A 14387-nucleotide genomic window follows, 5' to 3' on the forward strand; every position below is an offset into this window, starting at 1 on the left:
CGTTGTCGGGGATTGTTCGAGTTTGGACAACTGACGGTTCATCTTGTTGCTCAGATTAGGTAACTTTCTTTTCGTTTTCTTTTCATAAAAATCTTTCAAAAAAATTTCTCCTTTGTTTTCGAAAAAAAAAAATATTTTGAAATCCTTATTTTCTTTTTCCTATATGTTTTTTCAAAAAAAAAATATACAAAAAATCCAAAAAAATTAGAAAATCATAAAAATGAAAAATATTTTTGTGTTTCTTGTTTGAGTCTTGAGTCAATTTCAAGTTTGGTGTCAATTGCATATTCATCTTGCATTTTTTCGAAAAAGTCATGCATTCATAGTGTTCTTCATGATCTTCAAGTTGTTCTTGGTAAGTCTTCTTGTTTGATCTTGATGTTTTCTTGTTTTGTGTTGTATGGTGTTTTTCATATGCATTCTTGAATTCTTAGTGCCTAAGCATTAAAGATTTCTAAGTTTGGTGTCTTGCTTGTTTTCTTTGCATATAAAAATTTTCAAAAATATGTTCTTGGTGTTCATCTTGACATTCATAGCATTCTTGCATGCATTCATTGTTTTGATCTAAAAATTTCATGCATTGCATCATTTTCATGTTCTTCTCTCTCCTCATTAAAAATTCAAAAAATAAAAAAATATCTTTCCCTTTTTCTCTCTTAAAATTTCGAAAATTAGATTTGACTTTTTCCAAAAATTTTTAAAATCTAGTCGTTTTTATGAGTCAAATCAAATTTTGAATTTAAAAATCTTATCTTTTTCAAAAATCAAATCTTTTTCATTTTTCTTAGTTATTTTCGAAAATTTTAAAAATATTTTTCAAAAATCTTTTCTTATCTTTATCACATAATTTTCGAAAATAACATCATCAATTAATGTTTTGATTCAAAAATTTCAAGTTTGTTACTTACTTGTTAAGAAAGATTCAAACTTTAAGTTCTAGAATCATATCTTGTGATTTCTTGTGAATCAAGTCATTAATTGTGATTTTAAAAATCAAATCTTTTTCAAAACTAATTTCAATCATATCTTTTCAAAAATATCTTCTTATCTTATCTTTTTCAAAAATTTGATTTTAAAATATCTTTTCTAACTTCCTAACTTCTTATCTTTTCAAAATTTGTTTCAACTAACTAACTAACTTTTTGTTTGTTTCTTATCTTTTTCAAAACCACCTAACTAACTCTCTCTCTCTAATTTTCGAAAATATCTCCCCTCTTTTTCAAAATTTCTTTTTAATTAACTAATTATTTTATTTTTTTTTTATTTTCGAAAACTACTAACCTTTTTCAAAAACTATTTTCGAAAATCACTAACCCTTTTTTCAAAAATAATTTTCGAAAATCCTTCTCCCTCATCTCCTTCTAATTATTTATTCATCTACTAATACTTCTCTTCATCTCACATCACTGCTCCTATCCTTACCCTTGTGTTTGGATTCTTCATTCTTCTTCACCCCTATTCCTTTTCTTCTTCTACTAACAATAAGGAACCTCTTTACTATGACATAGAGGATTTCTCTTCTTTTCTTGTTCTCTTCTCTTTCTTATGAGCAGGAACAAGGAAAAAGGCCTTCTTGTTGAAGCTGATCCAGAACCTGAAAGGACTCTGAAGAGGAAACTAAGAGAAGCTAAATTACAACAATCCAGAGACAACCTTATTGAAAATTTCGAACAAGTAAAGGAGATGGCAGCCAAACCCAACAACAATAATGCAAGGAAAATGCATGGTGACTTTACTACACCAAATTTCAATTTACATGGAAGAAGTATCTCCATTCCTGCCATTGGAGCAAACAACTTTGAGCTGAAACCTCAATTAGTTTCTCTAATGCAGCAGAACTGCAAGTTCCTTGGACTTCCATCTGAAGATCCTTTTCAGTTCTTAACTGAATTCTTGTAGATATGTGATACTGTTAAGACTAATGGAGTAGATCCTGAAGTCTACAGGCTCATGCTTTTCCCTTTTGCTGTAAGAGACAGAGCTAGAGTGTGGTTGGACTCTCAACCCAAAGATAGCCTGAACTCTTGGGATAAGCTGGTCACGGCTTTCTTAGCCAAGTTTGGTTTAACAATAGTAAACATTTTCCATCATCCACTCAGCAACAGACAGAGAACTCTGAACAAAATACCTCTAATTTAGCAAACTTAGTCTCTGATCTATCTAAGGCCACTGTGAGTTTCATGAATGAAACAAGGTCCTCCATTAGAAATTTGGAAGCACAAGTGGGCCAGCTGAGTAAAAGGATCACTGAAGTCCCTCCTAGTACTCTCCCAAGCAATACAGAAGAAAATCCAAAAGGAGAGTGCAAGGCCATTGAATTAATTACCATGGCCGAACATGGAGAGGAAGTTGAGGACGTGAATCCCAGTGAGGAAGACCTCCTGGGACATCCAGTGATCAATAAGGAGTTTCTCTCTGAGGAACCAAAGGAATCTGAGACTTATTTAGAGACCATAGAGATTCCATTGAACATCCTTATGCCATTCATGAGCTCTGATGAGTATTCCTCTTCTGAAGAGAATGAGGATGTTACTGAAGATCAAGTTACCAAATACCTTGGTGCAATCATGAAGCTGAATGCCAAATTATTTGGTATTGAGACTTGGGAAGATGAACCTCTCTTGTTCTCCAATTAACTAAGTGATCTGGATCAACTGACATTGCCTCAGAAGAAACAGGATCCTGGAAAGTTCTTAATACCTTGTACCATAGGCACCATGACCTTTGAGAAGGCTCTATGTGACCTTGGGTCAGGGATAAACCTCATGCCCCTCTCTGTAATAGAGAAACTAGGAATCTATGGGGTGCAAGCTGCTAAAATCTCATTAGAGATGGCAGACAATTCAAGAAAACAGGCTTATGGACAAGTAGAGGATGTGTTAGTAAAGGTTGAAGGCCTTTACATCCCTGCTGAGTTCATAGTCCTAGATACTAGGAAGGATGAGGATGAATTCATCATCCTTGGAAGACTCTTCCTAGCCACAGCAAGAGCTGTGATTGATGTTGACAGAGGTGAATTAGTCCTTCAATTGAATGAGGACTCCCTTGTGTTTACAACTCAAGGTTATCCTTCTGTAGACATAGAAAAAAGGCACAGTAAGCTTCTCTCAAAACAGAGTCAACCAGAGCCCCCACAGTCAAACTCTAAGTTTGGTGTTGGGAGGCCACAACCAAACTTTAAGTTTGGTGCTGAACTCCCATATCCAAACTCTAAGTTTGGTGTTGGGGAGTCTCAACAATGCTCTGAACATCTGTGAGGCTCCATGAGAGCCCACTGTCAAGCTATTGACATTAAAGAAGCGCTTGTTGGGAGGCAACCCAATTTTTATCTAATTCTATTTTTATTGTTTTTCATGTTTTATTAGGTTCATGATCATGTGGAGTCACAAAATAATTATAAAAATTGAAAACGAAATCAAAAATAGCAGAAGAAAAATCACACCCTGGAGGAAGACCTTACTGGCGTTTAAACGCCAGTAAGAAGCATTTGGCTGGCGTACAACGCCAGAACAGAGCATGGTTCTGACGCTGAACACCCAAAATGGGCAGCATCTGGGCGTTTGAACGCCAGAATTGCACCCTGGAGAAGAGTTGGCGCTGAACGCCCAGAACAAGCATGGTTCTGGCGTTCAACGCCAGAAATGGGCAACAAATGGGCGTTCAACGCCCAGAACAAGCACCAATCTGGCGCTGAATGCCCAGAGTTGTATGCAAGGGCATTTTGCATGCCTAATTTGGTGCAAGGTTGTAAATCCTTGAACACCTCAGGATCTGTGGACCCCACAAGATCACCTCAGGATCTGTGGACCCCACAGGATCCCCACCTACCTCCACTCACTTCTTCTCACCCCTCTTTCACACAATCCCATAAACACTCTTCCCCAAAACTCTTCACCAATCACCTCAATCCCTCCATCTCCTCCATATCTTCTTCTTCTTCTTCTATTCTTTCTTCTTTTGCTTGAGGGCGAGCAACATTCTAAGTTTGGTGTGGTAAAAACATAGCTTCTTTGTTTTTCCATAACCATTAATGGCACCTAAGGCCAGAGAAACCTCAAGAAAGAGAAAAGGGAAGACAATTGCTTCCACCTCTGAGCCATGGGAGATAGAAAGATTCATCTCACAAGCCCATCACTAAGAAAAGAATGGAGCAAATAAGAGAGCCCATTCATGGATCTCAAGAGGCGCATGAAGCTCATCACCATGAGATCCCGGAGATGCCTCAAATGCATTTTCCTCCACAAAACTATTGGGAGCAAATCAACACCTCCCTAGGAGAATTAAGTTCCAACATGGGACAATTAAGGGTGAGGCAAGAGCAAAAAGCCAGTAACCCTTAAAACCAAAAGGCAAGGGTAAGAAAAAGGATCCCAAGGCTTTGAGCATCAGTGGATAGGAGGGCCTAAAGGAAAAAAATCCTGGCCTAAGCGGCTAAACCAAGCTGTCCCTAACCATGTGCTTGTGGCGTGAAGGTGTCAAGTGAAAACTTGAGACTGAGCGGTTAAAGTCAAGGTCCAAAGCAAAAGAAGAGTGTGCTTAAGAACCCTGGACACCTCTAATTGGGGACTTTAGCAAAGCTGAGTCACAATCTGAAAAGGTTCACCCAATTATGTGTTTGTGGCATTTATGTATCCGGTGGTAATACTGGAAAACAAAGTGCTTAGGGCCACGGCCAAGACTCATAAAATAGCTGTGTTCAAGAATCATCATACTGAACTAGGAGAATCAATAACACTATCTGAACTCTGAGTTCCTATAGAAGCCAATCATTCTGAACTTCAATGGATAAAGTGAGATGCCAAAACTATTCATGAGGCAAAAAGCTACAAGTCCCGCTCATCTGATTGAAGCTATGTTTCATTGATAGTTTGGAATTTATAGTATATTCTCTTCTTTTTATCCTCTTTGAATTTCAGTTGCTTGGGGACAAGCAACAATTTAAGTTTGGTGTTGTGATGAGCGGATAATTTATACGCTTTTTGACATTGTTTTTAGTATGTTTTTAGTAGAATCTAGTTACTTTTAGGGATGTTTTCATTAGTTTTTATGTTAAATTCACATTTCTGGACTTTACTATGAGCTTGTGTGTTTTTCTGTGATTTCAGGTATTTTCTGGCTGAAATTGAGGGACTTGAGCAAAAATCAAATTCAGAGGTTGAAGAAGGACTGCTGATGCTGTTGGATTCTGACCTCCCTGCACTCAAAGTGGATTTTCTGGAGCTACAGAACTCAAAATGGCGCGCTTTGAATTGCGTTGGAAAGTAGACATCCAGGGCTTTCTAGAAATATATAATAGTCCATACTTTGAACGAGTTTAGACAATGTAAAAGGGCGTTGAACGCCAGTTCTATGCTGCTGTCTGGAGTTAAACGCCAGAAACAAGTCACAAACCAGAGTTGAACGCCAGAAACACGTTACAACCTGGCGTTCAACTCCAGAAAGAGACTCTGAACGTGTAACATTCAAGCTCAGCCCAAGCACACATCAAGTGGGCCCCGGAAGTGGATTTATGCATCAATTACTTACTTCTGTAAACCCTAGTGACTAGTTTAGTATAAATAGAACTTTTTATCATTGTATTCAAAGTCTTTGGTTACTCCGGTTCCCCTCGGGGGCCGAGACCAATGAACTCCATTATCACATATGTATTTTCAAAAGGTAGAGTTTCTACACTCCATAGATTAAGGTGTGGAGCTCTGCTGTTCCTCATGAATTAATGCAAAGTACTACTGTTTTTCTATTCAAATCAACTTATTCCGCTTCTAAGATATTCATTCGCACTTCAACATGAATGTGATGAACGTGACAATCATCATCATTCCCCCACGAACGTGTGCCTAACAACCACTTCCGTTCTACCTTCGATTGAATGATTATCTCTTGGATCTCTTAATCAGAATCTTCGTGGTGTAAGCTAGATTGATGGCGGCATTCATGAGAAGCCGGAAATTCTAAACCTTGTCTGTGGTATTCCGAGTAGGATTCTGGGATTGAATGACTGTGACGAGCTTCAAACTCGCGAGTGCTGGGCGTAGTGACAGACGCAAAAGGAGGGTGAATCCTATTCCAGTATGATCGAGAACCTCAGATGATTAGCCGTGCTGTGACAGAGCATTTGGACCATTTTCACAAGAGGATGGGATGTAGCCATTGACAACGGTGATGCCCTTACATAAAGCCAGCCATAGAAAGGAGTAAGACTGACTGGATGAAGACAGTAGGAAAGCAGAGATTTAGAGGAACGAAAGCATCTCCATGCATTTATCTGAAATTCTCACCAAGGATTTACATAAGTATTTCTATCCTTATGTTATTATTTATTTTCAAAAACTCCATAACCATTTTATATCCGCCTGACTGAGATTTACAAGATGACCATAGCTTGCTTCGTACCAACAATCTCCGTGGGATCGACCCTTACTCGCGTAAGGTTTATTACTTAGATCACCCAGTGCACTTGCTGGTTAGTTGTGCGAAGTTGTGATAAAAAGTTGAGATTACAATTGAGCGTACCATGTTGATGGCGCCATTGATGATAACAATTTTGTGCACCAGTCCACTATAGAGTATTATATATCGTTGGAAAGCTCTGAATGTCAGCTTTCTAACGCAACTAGAATCACCTCAATTGGATCTCTATAACTCAAGTTATGCTCCTTTGAAGTGGACATGGTCGCTGGCATAATCGCTAGCGTTAATGGAAAACGTGAGTCCCGATAACGCTAGCGACCAGGGGCTTAATATTTCCAGATTCTGGAGCTCAAAATCAATGTCCACCCCATACTATTATATATTGTTGGAAAGCTCTGGATGTCTACTTTCCAACGCTTTTGAAAGCGCATCATTTGGAGCTCTACAACTCGAGTTACACTTCTTGGAAGGTGAAGAGGTCAGTTGGCCTTAATACAGGTTGAAACCATGTTCATCATTGCACATTCGGGGCAGGTTTTCTCCCTTAAATTTAGTGTCAACCATGTAGTGCCATATATGCTTGAAAAGTTCTGGAATCCTACTTTCCAATGCCACTGGAATCACCTCATTTGGAGCTTTGTGGCTCAAGTTATGCGTGTTTAAAGAAGGCATGGTCAGGCTGCCAGGTGGGACTTTTGCCCACGTTAACTTAGTTAACGTGGAAGTTAACGTGGGTCTTTTTGCTTCGCCAACGTTAGTGGAACTCACCTTTTCCACTAACGTTGGCGTTCCCCTTTCCTTCCACGTTAGTTCCCATGTTAATCTCACTAACGTGGAGACTAACGTGGGTCTTCTAGCCTTCGCAAACGTTAGTGGCACTCTCTTTTTCCACTAACGTTGGCATATACCCCTTTCGCAAGCGTTATTGGGGCTCACCTTCCCCATTTATGTTGCTTGGTGCCTTTTGTCCCTATGTTAGAGTTCACGTTAGTGTAGCTAACGTGACTCTTAACGTGGGTCTTCCTTGCTATCGTTCCATGCTCTCCTTCTTCAAAGTTAATTCCACTAACTTTTCTCCCTAACGTTGGGGCTTTCCTTCCTTCCACGTTAGTGCCCACGTTAGTGTAACTAACGTAGCCACTAACGTGGCTCTTCTCTTCTTCTTTTGGCCTGAAATCAATCAAACAAAGTGCATCAAAGTCTTGCTCTTAATCATGGGATCATGCATCATCCAATTTATCATATAATTCATGCAAAATTCTTATGAAATCATGTAAAGTGCACAATGTATGCTTGAATCAAGATGTAAGTGAATATCTATCTAAAACTCGCTTATTTTCTAATAAAATGCATGAAACTACCTTAAAAACAGTAAAGAAAAGGTCAGTGAAACTGGCCAAAATGCCCTGGCATCAAGCGGCATTTGCTCTATTACTTCGGCAAAGGGTATGTTGATCTGTAGTCTCTTAAAGACCTCTAAGAATCGTGAGAATTGGCTGTCTTCTCCATTCTTCTTCAATCACTGAGGGTACGGAGCTTTTGGAACATACGGCTTCAACACTTCCTTTTCTTGATGTCAGTTGGGGGCAGGAGCTCGTGCTCCCTCTTGTCCTTTTTTTTCCTCCATCCGTTTTCTTCTCTCATGTTTCCTTGGAAGTCTCTTTCAATTCCTTTCCACTTCTGAGGGTGACAACTTTACACTCCTCCCTTGGGTTTACATTAGTGCTGTTGCAAAGGCTGTGGCTAGGAACTTGCTTGAATAGGTAGCTGATCTGTGTCTCAAGCTTCTTGATGGCTGCACCCTGATTTTGCATATTGGATCGCACTTCTTCCCTGAACGCTCTACTATCTTGAACTTCATTGCATATGCCTTTAAGCAGAGTCTCAATCCTGGAGAGTCTATCTTCAGATGATGATGGTGAGTTGAGGTTAGGAGGTTGAGAATGGCAATTTTGGGTCTGATATAGATGCTGAGAGGAGTTGTTGGGTGGGTGCTGATATGGCCTCTGAGTTGAGTGTTGATAGGCAGTACTATTGTTTTAGTTGGGGTTGTGACGCCTTTGGTCTTGGCCTTGGTCTTGTTGATTTCTCCATTCAAAGTTTGGGTGGTTCTTCCAACCAGGATTATAAGTCTTGGAGTATGGATCATGGGTCTGCCTGGATGAGTTTCCAACATAGTTGGCTTGTTCCCAGTCTCCTCCTTCCTCTGAATTCACTCCTTCTTGAGCTGGTGGTGGGGTGGTGACTGCTGCAACTTGATTCCTTTCCATCTGCTTGGTAAGGTTAGCCAGCTGCTTGGTAATAATCTTGTTTTGAGCCAGCAATGCATGCATATGATTTAGCTCCATTACTCCTCGGTTGTTGCTCCTATCAGATGCATAGAAAAACTCATTGTTGGCCACAGTTTCTATGATGTCTATGGCTTCTTCAATGGTCTTTTTCTATTTCAGAGATCCTTCTGAAGAGTGATTCAATGCCTTCTTTGATTCATAAGACAAGCCTTCATAGAAAATGTGTTGCTGTACCCATTCGTTGAACATGTCTAGTGGGCACCTTCTTGTCAAGTCTTTGTACCTCTCCCTTGCTTCATAGAGAGTTTTACCATCTTGTTGCCTAAATGTTTGGACCTCAGCCCTCAATCTATTGACTCTTTGAGGAGGGTAGAATCTCGCCAGGAACTTGTTCACCACATCTTTCCAAGTCGTCAGACTTTTCCTTGGAAATGATTCTAGCCATTTAGATGCCTTGCCCCTCAGAGAGAAAGGGAACAAGAGCAATCTGTAGGTGTCAGGGTGAACACCATTAGACTTCACAGTATCACATATTCTTAGGAAAGTGGTTAAGTGTTGATTAGGGTCCTCCTGTGCTCTTCCTCCAAATGAGCAATTGTTCTGAACAAGGGTGATGAGTTGGGGTTTCAATTCAAGGTTATTGGCATGTATGGTTGGTTTTTGGATGCTATTCCCACAGTTTTCTGGATTTGGATTAATGTAAGAGCCTAGTACTCTTCTCTCATGTCCAGCATGGTTTGCTGCACCTTCTCTGGCATGATTATGTGCCTCCTCCTCATGGTGATTCTCCATATCCTCCTCCATGTCTATCTCTAAGTTCTCCTCTTCTTCCTCTGTACCAACAACCTTCTTTCATCTTGCTTTCCTCCTTAATCTAAGGAAGATCCTCTCAGGTTCAGATTCAAAGAAGGTTGAAGCTCCTCTTCTTCTACCTGTCATACACTCAACAGAGCACAAAAGCAAGAGAAAAGTGAAGAAATCACTCTTGTTAAGATTGCAGTTAGTGTGAGTGATGCAATTTGTCAAACAGTTAGTGGGTTAGTTGAACAGAACTGTAGATAACTAAGAAAATAAATAAAAGAAAGTGGTAAAAGAAAATTTCTAATGCTCGATGTAAACAACAGAAATGAAATAACAAAACAAAAGAAAATCGCTCAATCTAGTTATCCTCTAATTTACTCATTGTCGATACAAAATCAATCCCCGGAAATGGGGCCATAAACTTGATGCGCGAAAACTTGTATCGCTAGAAATTTCCCTCGGCAAGTATACCGAATTGTCGTCAAGTAAAAACTCACAATAGAGTGAGGTTGAATCCCACAGAGATTGATTGGTCGAGCAACTTTTGTTAGAGGGGTGTTCTAGTTGAGCTAAGACAAATTGAGTTGAGAATTGCAGAAAATTAAATGGTAGGAAAAATAAATGACAGGGAATGTAAATGTTGAAAGTAAATGGCGAAATGTAAATTGCAAAATCTTAAATGGGGAATTGGGGAGATGAGCATTAAAGTAAATAACAGAAATTAAAGAGAATGGGTAAGATCAGAAATGGGGAATTCATTGGGTTTAGGAGATGTTGCATTCTCCGGATCAAGTTCATCTTCATCTCTTCCTCAATCAATGCATTCATTGATCTCCTTGGAAATCTTAGGTGATTGAATCCCAATTCCTTGGCAACCCAATCTCTCTAAGCTTGAACCATTGCCCAATTCCTTGATTTAATTGCTCATGGGAAGAGATGAAGTTTGGTCACTGATTATACCACATGCATTTCCGAATCAAAGAGTTGGTAGGATTATATGTCACTATATCCATCCAAACCCCAATCTGGTCCAACATGAGAAAGCATTTCTAGCATGATCTCCTCATTCCTCTTCCAAGGCTCAGAGGAGATCCAATTATGGATAGTTTCTTTTCCAAGATAACTAACCAATTGGGTGAAGACCGAAAGCTTCCTAGTAAAATCAAGAGAAAAGAAAGAGGAAGAAGAATGAAAACTACAATTGATCCATCAAAATACAACAGAGCTCCCTAACTCAAAGAAAAGGGGTTTAGTTGTTCGTAGCTATGAAAATGGAAAGCAAAAATGAAAAGTGCATTGTAAAGTAAACTAAATTGTAGAAAAGGTAAATATAAGAGTGTTTAAAAGTTCTTGGATCCTCCGGATCCAGAATTCCAATCCCCTTTCTAGTTCAAAACTACTCCTATATATACTACTTCTCTGATCTTCTATCAGCTCTGCAAGTCCTGGATATGGGCCTTTGATCCTTAGTTGAAGCAGTTACAGTCTTTAGTGGGCTTAGCTTTGCTTGCAGAAAGAAGTTGATTCAGGCATAGTTTACAGTTAGTCAAGGCATTAGTGGTGTTAACGTTAAGTATAAATTCTGGCTCGAAGATGTTAGTAACGCTAACTTTGTCACTAACATCCCTACCAATTGAGCCACGTTAACTCCAACGTTAGTGGCACTAACGTGACCACTAACGTAGCCTTCGTAACCTTCGATAGCGTTATTGGTGCTAACTTTGCAAATAACGCTACACTCTTGTCTTCTTTCCCACATTAATGGTCCACGTTAGTGTAACTAATATGGCCCTTAACGTAGGTATGTGATGACAAGTCATCTTAGCCTATTTTAACTAGTCTTTTTCTTTTGTTTTCATTAGAATTATGCACTTTCTTGAGCTACAAGCAAGTCAATTAGGTAGATTTTCATGCTTCCTTTGATTTAATCAACCATGTATGAATTCATGCTATTTCATGAGGTTTTATACTATAATTGGGGCTAACGTTGGCACATGAAAAAAACAAGGGGAGGAGCAAAAGTTTGCGCCAACGTTAGCCTCTAACTTTTGGGCTAACGTTGGCGCCATAAGTACACATTAGGAGGCCAACGTTGGAGCAAAAGTTAGACCCCTAACTTTTGTCCCAACGTGGATAGCAGCAAGTTATGGTGGCTGATATGAAAAGTTGGAGCAAAAGTTAGCCCCTAACTTTTGCTCAAACTTTTACTCCAACTTTTGCAAAACTCCAACCCGGTTCATTTGGTTCACTTTGGTTCTTCTCCAAACTCCAAAAGCAATCAACCAAGGCCTCTTTCATCCCAATTCCACCAAGAGCAAAGGCCCAACTCAAGGCTTGAAGATCATTTGAAGAAAGTGTATAAATAGGATAGAATTCAAGTTCTTCGGGGAGCTTTCCTTTTGAGTTTTCATATTAGTTTTCGGAGAGCTTTGGATATTGAGTGATCTTTAATTTCTTAGTTTCGGGGAAGGAGAATTCCATTCTCTTCCTCTGAGTTTTATTGCTTTCAATTTCAATTACAACTGTCTTGGATCTTAGGTTGAAGAATTGAAGAAATTCTGTTTCAATCTCATCCTTGGATCTCTCTGTTTATTTACTGTTTAATTGAAATTCAGTTTCGGTTAATTGTTCTTCATCTACTTTCTTTGCAATTTACTTTTCCCTTGCAATTGTTCTTGTTGGATCAAGGAAGGTAGTGAGATCTAGACCTGGTTTTCTAGTCTCTGGACCCCTGAGATCTGAAATTCCAATTTACATTCTGTTTTTGCTTTTCATGTTCATTTACTTGTTTTGCTTCAGATCCGATTCAACCCAAACACTCTTTTACTTTTCTGTTTGATGCAATTTACTTTTCCTTGTTTAAATTCTGCAAATCCAATCCCCAATTCCCTTTACAATTCCAGCCGTTTACATTTCTTGCACTTTAAGATTCCGCAATTTACATTTCTTGCCTTCTAAGTTTCTGCCATTTAATTTCTTGTTCTTTAAGATTCAGTACTTTAATTTCTTGCTCTCTTTAATTTCATGCAATTTACCCATTCCCTTTACTTTCCATGCAATTTAATTTCTGCAAATCACAAATCACTCAACCAAATCTTGATTCGCTTGACTAAACTAAAAATTGCTTAATCCTTCAATCCCTGTGGGATTGACCTCACTCCCGTGAGTTATTATTACTTGATGCGACCCGGTGCACTTGCCGGTTAGATTTGGGTGTTTTGGAGAAATTCGTTTCTTCCACAGAAATATCCCATCAGTATGCCATGACACGAAGGCATTAGTGACACTAACTTTGTCACTAACGCAACAAAGCTTCTTTCCTCTCCACGTTAGTGCTCACGTTAATGGCATTAACGTGGCCACAAAGGTGGGTATACTGGCCATCTCCAACGTTAGTGACAAAGTTAGTGTCACTAACGTTGGCTTCTTATACCCCTTGCTCCATGTTACCTCTTACGTTAGTGGCATTAAAGTGGCCACTAATGTAGGTAAGCTTGGCCTGATCCAACGTTAGTGACAAAGTTAGTGTCACTAACATTGGCGATCCTCTTTTGCTCCACGTTAGAGCTTACGTTAATGGCGTTAACATGGCTCTTAACGTGGTTATTTGTGGCCTTTGCAACGTTAGTGGTGTTAACTTTACCACTAACGTTGGAGCTTCTTCTTTGTTCCACGTTAGTCCCTACGTTAGTGCAGCTAACGTGGCAAGTAACGTGGGTTGAGATGGCCTTCGAGGGAGTTAGTGGTGTTAACTTTACCACTAACGTTGCAAGCATGTTCCCTTTCCACGTTAGTGACCACGTTAATGATACTAATGTGGCTACTAACGTGGTTCTTCTATGCTTCATTTGCCCTGAAATCAAACAAACAAGGTGCATCAAAGCTTTGTTCTAGATAATGAGATCCTGCATCATTTAACTTGGCATTCAATTCATGCATTATTCTCATGAAATCTTATAAAGGTCACAATGTTTGGTTGAATCAAGATGTAAGTGCATATTCATCCAAAACTTGCTTCTTACCTAAAAAAATGCATGAAACTACATAAAATATGCAAAGAAAAGGCAAGTGAAACAGGCCACGATGCCCTGGCATCAATATGGTTTCTGTACGGCTAATCAACTGTCAGATCTCTCGTCTCGGATGAAAAATACCAGGCACAGCTACCGCATGGCTAATCATCTGTCAGTTATAACTTGTGTCGGAATAGGATCTCTCTATCCTTTTACACACTGTCACTGCGCCCAACATTTGTGAGTTTGAAGCTCGCCATAGTCATCCCGTCCCAGATCGTACTCGGAATACCACAGACAAGGTTTAGACTTTCCGGATTTCAGAAATACTGCCAATTGGTTCTAGCCTCTACCACGAAGGTTCTAATCTCACGGATTCGAATGCTCTGTTTTCAGGAGAGGCAAGTCAAGTTCTTTAATCTCCAGCTGTCGTCCAATGACTACGTTGAACATCATGTAGACCGCTTGTGGTTGTCAGGCACGCGGATCTCGGCTAAGCGAGTAATGAAGATAGTGGGTAATTGTCACGGGTCACCCTTTCATTCTGACTTAACTGAATAAAGTACGAGAGTATATCTTGGAGAAGAAGTAAGCGTGAATTTAAAGAGAAACAATAGTACTTGCATTAATTTATGAAGAACAGCAGAGCTCTGCACCTTAATCTATGAGGTGTAAAAACTCCACCGTTGGAAAATACATGAGAGAAAAAGGTATAGGCATGGCCGAATGGCCAGCCTCCCAAGGTGAAAAATGGCATAAGATGAAAAAAGTCCCAATACAATAGGAAAGACTAGTATTTATACAAAACTAGTTTCTAAGGATTACAGAAATTGAGCAACTAAGTGCAGATAGTGCAAAAATTTACTTCTGG

This window comes from Arachis ipaensis, chromosome B08, assembly GCF_000816755.2.
Source record: "Arachis ipaensis cultivar K30076 chromosome B08, Araip1.1, whole genome shotgun sequence".
Lineage (NCBI taxonomy): Eukaryota > Viridiplantae > Streptophyta > Magnoliopsida > Fabales > Fabaceae > Arachis > Arachis ipaensis.